Source organism: Anolis sagrei, chromosome 5, assembly GCF_037176765.1.
Source record: "Anolis sagrei isolate rAnoSag1 chromosome 5, rAnoSag1.mat, whole genome shotgun sequence".
NCBI lineage: Eukaryota > Metazoa > Chordata > Lepidosauria > Squamata > Dactyloidae > Anolis > Anolis sagrei.
This window is the reverse complement of record NC_090025.1, coordinates 8,273,543-8,285,134: the sequence shown is the minus strand read 5'-3', so window position 1 is coordinate 8,285,134 and position 11,592 is coordinate 8,273,543. Positions and strand designations below refer to the sequence as shown.

General features: G+C 45.5%; 1 long non-coding RNA gene across 1 annotated transcript; it reads right to left on the bottom strand.

Moving 5' to 3' along the window:
- Positions 1-6,258: 6,258 nt before the first annotated feature.
- Positions 6,259-11,289, bottom strand: LOC132775516 (uncharacterized). The gene is made up of 3 exons (XR_010909943.1): positions 10,945-11,289; positions 7,550-7,591; positions 6,259-6,387 (listed from the first exon to the last, which is right to left on the bottom strand). It is a non-coding gene; the product is annotated as an uncharacterized lncRNA (long non-coding RNA).
- Positions 11,290-11,592: the final 303 nt, after the last annotated feature.

Below are 11,592 nucleotides of genomic sequence, written 5' to 3'. Positions count from 1 at the left end.
GGTTGGAAACCCACTCCAACCCGGGCTGGCTTCGAACTCATGACCTTTTGGTCAGAGTGATCGTAATGCAGCTGACACTCAGACAGCTGCGCCACAATCCCAGTCATGAGCAAACCAAAACAGTTCTATTGCATTAAACACAAACAAAACAAACAAACAAAACATAAAGTTTGCAAACTTGGTGTTCTATTAAATGTCCTTTGATCAGTATCTGGCCACTTGGAGTGCCTCTGGTGTTACTATAAGAAGGTCCTCCATTGTGCATGTGGCAGGGCTCAGGGTGCATTGCAGCAGGTGGTCAGTGGTTTGCTCTTCTCCGCACTCGCATGTCGTGGATTCCACTTTGTGGCCCCATTTCTTAAGGTTAGCTCTGCATATCGCAGTCTGTTCAGAGCCTTCCAAGTTGCCCAGTCTTCTGTGTGCCCAGGAGGGAGTCTCTCATTTGGTATCAGCCATTGATTGAAGTTCTGGGTTTGACCCTGCCACTTTTGGACTCTTGTTTGCTGAGGTGTTCCAGCAAGTGTCTCTGTACATCTTAGAAAACCATTTCTTGATTTAAGTCATTGGCTGATATCTGAACAGGGAATGAGCTGGAGATGTCACTGCCTTGGTCCTTTCACTATTGGCTGCTACTCCCCAGTGGATGTCAGGTGGTGCAATACCGGCTAAACAGTGCAATTTCTCATGTGGTGTAGGGCGCAGACACCCCATGATAATGCGGCATGTGTCATTAAGAGCCACATCCACTGTTTTAGTGTGGTGAGATGTGTTCCACACTGGGCATGCGTACTCAGCAGCAGAGTAGCATAGCACAAGGGCAGATGTCTTCACTTTGTCTGGTTGTGATCCCCAGGTTGTGCCAGTCAGCTTTCGTATGATATTGTTTCTAGTGCCCACTTTTTGCTTGATATTCAGGCAGTGCTTCTTGTAGGTCAGGACACGGTCCAGAGTGACTCCCAGGGATTTGGGTGCGCTGCAATGCTCCAGTGGGATTCCTTCCCAGGTAATCTTCAGAGCTTGGGATGCTTGTCTGTTCTTAAGGTGAAAAGCACATGTCTGTGTTTTAGATGGATTAGGAATCAGCTGATTTTCCCTATAATAGGCAGTAAGAGCACTTCGAGCTTCGGAGAGCTTCTGTTCAGCCATCTTAAAGCTGCACATCACAAGTGCTGAACCTGACTCAGCACATAGAAGATGGTTTTGAAAGACAGCAGATCACAGGAGCTGTCTTCGTAGACATGTCAGCAGCCTCCTTTTGAGAAAAATGTATAATATCACAAAGGACTACCACCTCACTCGCCTCATAGGAAATCTGCTACAAAACAGGAGCTTTTTTGTTGAGTTCCAGGGCCAGAGAAGCAGATGGCGGAAACAGAAGAACGGCCTGCCTCAGGGGAGCATACTTGCTCCATCAATGTTCAACATTTACACAAATGACCAGCCACTGCCCGGTGATGATCGTGCCATTACCGCTCAAGCTGGGAGCTTTGAGATGAAAATGTGGAACTAGAAAAGTCAATTCTATGATCTACTTGTTGTAGAGCAATTTAGAATGGCTTTTGATAGAGATACCCAAGTCATCGTGGGTTGCCTGGTGAGAAAGAGAAGCCAGTATTCCAGAATAAATCTCACCAAGTTGAAGAGAATACCACCGAGATTTTTATTTCATTCCAGCTCGAAAGGATGATGATGTCAGTAGCCTGCCAAAAAAAATAAACATGCCCATTGGGCAGAGAGATACAATATTTATTGCCTTCAGATTCAAAAGTTCCCATGCCCACCAACACCCCCCCCCCAAGCTGGCTTTGTTATGATTGGCTGTGATGTCAGCAAGCCAGAAGGAGAGCCAATGGTGGCCTGAGTCCTGCTTTGGCCGCTCAGCCAATGAGGGGGGAGGGAGGCGGGCAATAGGGAAACAATGAAGAAATGTCTAGTTGTCAGGATTAAGGTTGTCAGTGTTTAGCATAAGTAGCCCGCAGAATGACTCTAGCCCTTGTAACTCTAAGTGTGATAAAGTAACTCATAAAAGAAAACACATGTGTCTTTTGCTTTAAGTATAAAAGAAATAAAGTTGTATTCACTGCATACAAAAAGAAGACAGAAGAATTGCTCTCACCAAAATGTAACATAAACAATATCTTTGGTGAGTTTTCTTCCTTCAACGGCGATATGCAGACTTGTAACAAAAACAATATATAGTCTCTTTTACTCAGTTGTCCGTAGAGTGACCTTGTCTTGCCATCAACAATCTTTATCTTCAGGATGCTTGCAGAACTGCTCCCGGCACCAAACAAAGGCTTTTCAGCTCAGAACGAGCTCTCAAGCAAAGTATAGGATGCAATACTCAAAATACAAACACACAGTAGCTTACTATATTCATGAGATAACAATACACTCAGTTAACCCATCAATTAGCTGTGTCAGCTGCAACAGAAACAGCCCCGATCCTTTCCAAAACCTAGGAAAAATACGTTGCAAACCTTTAGTAGCAACAAAGATGACCAATGTTTGCCAAATGGCTGGACGATAACCTTTAGGCTCTCAAGCCTAGCCAAGGTTATTGTTTGATTCTTTGGATGAATGTTTTGGTCTAGCCCCTAGAGGCTAGATCCTTTGTTTTTACAGTCCTGAGATATGGAGTCCATTGAAGAAGTTAATGTTGGTTTCTGGCCGGTCAGGACTGACACAATGGAGAGGCTGTAGCAAAGTTCCTGCTTCCTCGCAGACAGGAAGATGCCCTTTGTGTTGAGTGATTAAAGTGTCCATAGATCCTATCATTCCAGGTGGTCTGGCTTTGCCCTCCGAAGCCTGGTCTGATAAGAACCATTGACTTTATTGTCCATGCAAGTAGACAATTGTTAGGGGAATATCGACTCAGGAAGCGTGGGGGCTTCCAGACTCAAGAGTTGCTGGTTTATGAGAAAAAAGGTTGCTTTCCTTCATATTTTCATATAAACATACATACACATAGGGGATAGGGAATGGGGCAAGGGAACATACAAGGAATTCATAGGAAGAGAGGGGGAATCATGCAGGGTCTAAGGGAAAGTCATGACAGGCCGAGTCTCCCCCACTGAGCCCAGAGGTACATTGAGCTTCGTCTTTTGGCCAATGCCAAGGGTCTAAAGGAGGGTTTGCACACTTACGTCCAATGGTCTTGGAGGTTTCATCAGATATGACACTAAACCATAACCATATTGTTTGGAGGCTTCCAACACGTAGCACCATTTTCCTTTCGCATACCCTGAGGTGGAAGTTGCTATTGTCCTCTTCACAAAATCATAGTGTTGCAAAGTTATCCAAAATGGTAAAAGGTCTGAAGCAAAGCCTGTGAGGGATTCTTATGTTTAATACGGAGAAGAAAACTACAAGCCATGTTTAGATATTTGAAAGGATGTCAAACTGAAGGTGGAGCAAGCTTATTAAGACACTAGCCGTCCCCTGCCACGCGTTGCTGTGGCCCACATGGGGGTTCTGTGTGGGAGGTTTGGCCCAATTCTTTGGTTGGTGGGGCTCGGAATGCTCCGTGATTGTAGTCCACAGTGATCTCTGGATGTAGGTGAACTACAACTCCAAAACGAAGGACACTGCCCATCAAACCCTTCCAGTATTTTTTGTTGGTCATGGGAGAACTGTGTGCCAAGTTTGGTTCACTTCCATCGTTGGTGGGATTCAAAATGCTCTTTGATTGTAGGTGAACTATAAATCCCAGCAACTACAACTCCCAAATGTCAAGATTCTATTTTCCCCAAACTCTAGCAATGTTCCTATTTGGGCATATTGAGTATTCGTGTAGAGTTTGGTCCAGATCCATCATGGTTTGAGTCCACAGTGCTCTCTGGATGAAGGTGAACTACAACTCCAAAACCAAAGGACACTGCCCACCAAACCCTTCCAGTATTTTCTGTTGGTCATGGGAGAACTGTGTGCCAAGTTTGGTTCAATTCCATCGTTGGTGGAGTTCAGAATGCTCTTTGATTGTAGGTGAACTATAAATCCCAGCAACTACAACTCCCAAATGACAAAATCATTTTTTGATTGTGATGTTCCTATATGGTAGGATGGTTTAGACCCTTGAGCTCTATTCTGGTTCATCCTCCCTTCCTCTTCTTCCTCCACCCCCTTCACCACAATCTTATAAAAGGACTGTCCAGTCCAATTAGAATCTGAGCCCTCCTGACAGATGACCATCCGGTCTCTCCTTTTAGATATTTAAACATGGCTATCATGTCCCCTCTCCACCTTCTCTTCTCCAGGCTAAACATGGCCAGCGGCCGAAAGCACTCCTCATAGGGAGTCATGGTTTCCAGGCCTTTTACCATTTTGGTCGCCATCCTCTGGACAGGATCCAACTGGCCGACCTCCTTCTCGAACTGTGGTGCCCAGAACTGGACACAGGGTTATTATTCCAGGTGAGGAGGTCTGAGCAACACAGAAGAGAGGGGCAGCATCCCCTTGATCTGAACGCTAGGCTCCTATCGATGCAGCTTAGAATCACATTGGATTCTTTCGCTGCCACATCACGCTGTTGACTTCTTTCCAGCTTGTAGTCTACTCAGACTCATTGTGTTAGTTTTGGCCCAGCTCTCCAATCTGTTGAGGTCATTTTGCATGCTGGTCACGTTTTCTAGGATATTAGCCACCTTACCTAACCTAGAAGTTGGAAGAGATCCCAAGGGCCTTCCAGTCCAACCATACAGTAATCCACAACATTCCTGAAGATGCCCATCCAACCTCTGTTTGAAGACATTCAAAGAAGGAGAGTCCACTACCTTCCAAGGAAATCTGTTCCACTATTAGACCGCCCTTACGACCTCATTGCATTGAGGTGGTGCAATGGGTTAAACCTTTGTGTTGGTAGGACTATTGACCGAAAGGTCAGTGGTTTGGATTCAGGGAGGAGGGTGAGCTCCTGTCTGTCAGCTCCAGCTTCCTATGCGGGGACATGAGAGAAGTCTTCCATAAAGATGGTAAAACATCAGGGTGTCTTCTGGGCAATGTTCTTGCAGCACATCTCGGTGGTATAATCACCATCACCATCACCACCACCATCCTAGTTTCCAACAGACTTCACAAGCTCTTATGTGTCTAAAGACATGTGGCGTCCCTCTCTCTCCACCTTAATGTGCTCTTTTTTGTACGCATTGTATATTTGCAACCGTGTTTTTATAAACCCTATAGTAACCTCCATCCCTTTTCTCCCTCCGCATGTACACCTTCACTATCGTAGCAGCAGAATAGTATTTCCGTTGAATGTTTGCGATTGTTGAATAAAATATTTTATTTTGCTACATAGACCCATTTGTATGCATTGGCATGCTACGTTCATCAATGACAACATGTTTAAGCGCATTGCCGATGGTACTCACTACCTCTGAGGATGCTTGCCATAGATGCAGGCAAAACATTAGGAGAGAATGCCTCTAGAACATGGCCATATAGCCCGAAAAAACCTACAACAACCCAGTGATTCTGGCCATGAAAGCCTTTGACAATACATTTCTTCATTGTTTTCCTTGTTGCCCTCTTCCCTTCCATCTCATTGACTGAGAGGCCAAAGCAGGGCTCAGGCCACCATTGGCACTCCTGCTGGCTTGCTGACATCACAGCCAATCATAACAAAGCCAGCTCAGAAGTGCGGGAGAGGGCTGGGCATGGGAACTTTTGAATCTGAAGGCTATACATGTTGTATCCTTTTGCCCAGTGGGTATGTCGATTTTGTTGGCAGGTTGCTGCAATCATAATCCTTTCCAGCTGGAATGAAATAAAACCTCGGAGGCTTTCTCTTCAACTTGGTGAGACTTATTCTGTAATATTGGCTTCTCTTTCTCGCCAGGCAACCCAGAATTACTTGGGCCTATCCACAGCCATTCTAAATTGCTCGACAACACCAGGACCCCATAGGATAGAAACTGTCTGTTGAAACATTATAGAATCATAGAATCAAAGAGTTGGAAAAGACCTCATGGGCCATCCAGTCCAACCCCCTGCCAAGCAGCAGGAATATTGCATTCAAATCACCCCTGACAGATGGCCATCCAGCCTCTGTTTAAAAGCTTCCAAAGAATGAGCCTCCACCACACTCCGGGGCAGAGAGTTCCACTACTAAACAGTTCTCACAGTCAGGAAGTTCTTCCTCATGTTCAGATGGAATCTCCTTTCTTGTATTTTGAAGCCATTGTTCCGCGTCCTTGTCAGGTGAATCCTTTGTTTATTAGTACACTTTAAAAGGCAGAAACCAATACAAACATGCCGTAATTTCTGTCTAAAGCCAAAACTTTTAATCACGCTAATAAGGAAACATTAAGCAAACATTTCATGCTCTGTAGAGATTGCTTATAAACTGCTTGAAAGTGTCCTTCTTCTTAGATCAATGGCAAGTTCCATCTGCATAGAGAAGAAATATAGGATATATTAACATCTGATCATAGGCAGAGTCTGCCTGTATTTCCACAGTCAGAAGACGAAGAATGACCAGGAGTGCATCTACAATGTCGAATTAATGCAGTTTGGTACCACTTCAATTACCATGGCTCAATACTATGGAACGTTGGGATTTACAGTTTGTAGCACTGTAGGGTTTATAGTTTGCAGCGATCCTTAGCATCCTTTGGCCGAGAAGGCTAGCAACCTTGCAGAACTACAAATCCCCTGATTTCGTAGCAGTGAGCTATGGCAGTGTAAGTGGTATCTGTGCTTTTACAGCTGTACCAGAAGCTCCAACTTTATTTTTCTCTTGTTAAGGTTTGCAATCATAGGATAGGCCACCTGTCTATCATCGTTAAGCTTTGGTTCCGCCCCCTATTCAGGGCGCTGAGAGGGAAAGTAACCATTTTGGGCAGTCTCACACAAGGAAGCTAAGCTATAGGACATAGACCTGCTCATCCCGTAGAAAAGCATCCTTTCTCAATAACGTCCGGGGAAACAGAAATTCCTGGAAAAAGGTCCCAAGGATCTGGCTGAGAGCTCACATCCTCTCAGCCTCACAGCATCAGAGGGAGAACAGCCCTGAAGTTTCAAAGAATTCTCGGAGGGAGGACAGCACTACAGATCCACGGAACTCCAGCTGAAATATCTACAAGCCTCGGCTGGTAGGTCTACTCAATGCCCAGACGCATTTGGAATTGGTAGTAGTACTCAGATCAACGAGGCCTAGATAATAGACAGCCTAGGAGAGGTTAAAAAGGGTTTTTTCTTATAGAGAAAGTACAGTTAATCAAAGTCAGGTACCACTTCCTTGAGGACTAGACTAAGAAAGCCTTGAAGTGTTGTTTGAACCATTGAAGATTTGTTGTTTGTTCCATAATAAAGACTTTGTTGTATCATTAAAGACTCTAAAGACCATCACTTCAGAAAAATCCCTAAGAATCTCTCTTTGAGGTACCCCGGCATCCCGCTGAGCTTAAAGTATACGTCCTATAGAAAAGTACAGCTGTTACAGGCCCAGCGCGTGACAGAACAGGTATCAAACTGCACCCATTCTACAGTGCAGATGCATCCAAAGTGAGGCAAAGACTTGTGCCTCTATGTGTCTTTATGCAAGGCCTACCTGCTAGATGGAACTTCTAGCAGCTTCCAACCGAGCTTCATCCTAGAGTAAATAATAATAATAATAATAATAATAATAATAATAATAATAATAATAAACCTTTATTTGTATACTGCTTTATCCCCCGAGGGAACTCGGGGTGGTTTCCAGCATGGTAAAGCATTGCAATTACCGACATATAAACAAAGTACTGTATAACAGTCATCCATATGTCCCTGCCGTATGCAGCGACTGTATGAAATCATTAAGGGGCGATGCAGCACAGGTACGGTAAAAGAAAATCCATTCATCAGGGTTTGTGGACTTAATACTGCAGGCGTCCGGGGTGCCCGGGACATGGGAAAAAAAAGATAAAGTGGCTCTGGGTCCAGACAAACACACCTCTTTTTACTTATTTATTTATTATTCAAATGTATATGCCGCCACTCCCCTAGGGCTCGGAGCGGCTTACAAGAACAGAGTAAAATCTAAAACAATTTTTAAAAAAAAGCAATATCAAAGATCAAAAGCCTGTCGAAACAGATATATCTTACATGCCCTGCAGAACGCTAAGTCCCGCAAGGCACGGACTTCAGGTGACAGAGTATTCCAGAGTGATGGTGCCACTGCTGTGAAGGCTCTGCGTCTGGTTGCTATTAGACGCAAGGTCTTGATACCAGGAATTTCCAATAGATCTTGGTCCTCAGAACGGAGGGATCTCTGGGGTTGGTAGGGGGTGAGGCGGTCCCTCAGGTAGAATCATAGAAGCATAGAATCAAAGAGTTGGAAGGGACCTCATGGGCCATCCAGTTCAACCCCATTCTGCCAAGAAGCAGGAATATTCAAATCACCCCTGACAGACGGCCATCCAGCCTCTGTTTAAAAGCTTCTAAAGAAGGAGCCTCCACTACACTCCGGGGCAGAGAGTTCCACTGCTGAACGGCTCTCCCAGCTTCTTTAGCCGCTCCTCATAGGGCTTGTTCTCCAGACCCTTTATCATTTTAGTCGCTCTCCTCTGGACACATTCCAGCTTGTCAATATCTCTCTTGAATTGTGGTGCCCAGAATTGGACACAACATTCCAGGTGTGGTCTAACCAAAGCAGAATAGAGCATTGGGGAGCATGACTTCCCTAGATGTAGACACTAGGCTCCTATTGATGCAGGCCAAAATCCCATGGGCTTTTTTTGTCGACGAGGACTCCAAGATCTTTTTCACACGTACTGCTCTCGAGCCAGGCATCCCCCATTCTGTATCTTTGCATTTCGTTTTTCCTGCCAAAGTGGAATATCTTGTATTTGTCACTGTTGAACTTCATTTTGTTGATTTTGGCCCATCTCTCTAATCTGTCAAGATCATTTTGGGGTACATTGAGGTACATCGGCCCCAGACCATGCAAGGCCTTAAAGGTGAGTACTATCCCTTTGAAAGTGATCCGGTGCTCAATTGGTAACCAATGCAGCTGCAGTAAGATTGGTGTGATGTGGCATCTCATCGGAATTCCCGCAAGAAGCCGAGCAGCTGCGTTTTGTACCAACTTGAGCTTCCGGATCACCGACAGAGGAAGGCCAATGTGGAGGGTGTTACAGTAGTCCAGTCTTGAGATGATCACCGTAGCTAGGTCGTCCCTGGATAGGGAGGGGCCAGCCGTCTAGCCTGCCGCAGGTGAAAGAAGGCGGTTCTGCTAATGGCGGAGACCTGGGCCTCCATCGTCAGCAGAGGGTCCAAAAGGACTCCCAGACTCTTTACCAATGATGACAGGCGTAGCGCCTCACCATCCAGGGTAGGCAGCTGGATATCCCCACTGACCAGTTGACCCAGCCATAGGATCTCCGTCTTTGCTGGATTCACCCTCAACCTGCTTGCACGCAGCCATCCAGTAACGGCCTCGAGGCATTGATGAAAACAATCAGGTACGGAGTCCGGTCGGCCTTCCATCTTCAGCACAAGCTGAGTGTCATCAGCGTACTGATAACACTCAAGCCCAAAACCTCGAACCAGCTGAGCAAGTGGTCACATATAGATGTTTAACAACAGAGGGGAGAGAATGGCCCCCTGAGGAGGAACCCCACAAGGTAGAAGGGACCTCTCAGAGACCAGGCGGCCCCTCTCCACTCGCTGTCCACAGTTGTGAAGAAAGGAGAACTGCCAATTTAAAGCTGTCCCCCTGACTCCAACAACAGCAAGGCGGTGGGTCAAGAGATTGTGGTCGATTGTGTCAAATGCTGCTGTGAGATCCAATAACACAAGCAGTGCCGACCCGCCTTGGTCAAGCTGGCATCGAAGGTGATCCGTGATGGAGACTTTTACCACTCTATCTCTTTTTTCCATACCCGGGCACTCTGGACGCCTGCAGCTTGCTCCGCCCTTCACTTACACCTTCCCGGTGAGGCGCCCTTCACCTCACCATCGGGACCACATTTAGTCCCGGATGAGGCCCCTGCCATTTTTGAGCTTCCCACAATATGCAGCAACCACAGATTCTCCAATCTGGATTGGAAGTTTCAGCACCCACTCTGTAAGACGACTCCTGCGTATAAGATGACTCCCATGCATAAGGCTACTCAATCATATAAGACAACTCCCGCGTATAGTCTTATACGCCAGAATATATGGTACTTTCAAAGTGAGGACCACACAATTACACATGAAATAACACTTTCAAATCAAGAACAGGTTTTTTTCCTCCAAATTTTGTTACATAGCAATAGGCGATAAGAATTAACGGCAGGTGGCTTCAGCAAATAATGCCCATTCACCTACATAGTGGGAAGGAATCCCACGGGAGCATTGCAGCGCACCCAAATACCTGGGAGTCACTCTGGACTGTGCTCTTACCTACAAGAAGCACTGCCTGAACATCAAGCAAAATTGGGTGCTAGAAACAATATCATACAAAAGCTGGCTGGCACAACCTGGGGATCACAACCAGACACAGTGAAGACATCTACCCTTGCGCTATGCAGAGCCAACCTTAAGAAATGGGGCCACAAAGTGGAATCCATGACATGCGAGTGTGGAGAGGAGCAAACCACTGACCACCTGCTGCAATGCAACCTGAGCCCTGCCACATGCACAATGGAGGGCCTCCTTGCGGCAACACCAGAGGCACTCAACGTGGCCAGATACTGCTCAAAGGACATTTAATCATCTACCAAGCTTGCAAATTCTGTGTTTTGTCTGTCTGTTTGTTTTTGTTAAAAATGTAATACAAATGTCTGGTTGCTGATGACACGATAAATAAATGAAAATACCTACATAGTGCTAGATGCATAGCAAAATCAAGATTTGCTTTTTTGATTTAACCCCCCTCCCCCCCCAAAAAAACCCCCTGCTGAATATTTTAAATCTTTGATTAGTTGAATTGGTGGGTGCAGAATCCCTAGATATGGAGGGCAGGCAGCATGATATACCCACATCATTCTCGGTTGATCTCTTTCCTCCTCGGGGGCAGTTTCGTATATAGCACGGTCCTGGAGCGGCTTCTCCGTGGCAATCCTCACAAGTGTCATCATCATCAGCTGTGACTCCTGGAGAAATCAGCAAGGAGAGAAGGCACAGGAGACAAAGGACAAGGGCGGCCTTCCTCATTGCTTCTCAAAACACCCAACGTTGCACTCAGAGATGGGCTTAATCTTCTGTCTCTTCTTCTGGCTTCTATATCCTACCCGGGAGTCCTCTAATATTTATATCAAAACGACAAGTTGACCTTTCTAGTCTCACATCATTTGTGCTTTATATCATGATTGCAAGGAACGTCTTGAGCAGGTTCGCTAAAGAAAACGACTTTCCTCTTCCTCCTTTGCTGCACATTAAATGGCTTTGAGTCTTCCTTTTGCCAATCGGGTCAGTATGGAAGAAACTTATATTTTCCTGCATGGCATGACTCCAGAGACATTAGGTTGGCTATAAGGATGTGCATTCATTTCCATTATATCCATTTCTTGGAAAGAGGAAGAGACAGATTCTTCTCTTAACCAACCTGCCTTAGATGTTCCCTGTGATAGCAATGCGAAGCAATCAGTGAGGATTATTTATTTATCGTATTTAATGCAAAACAGTTGT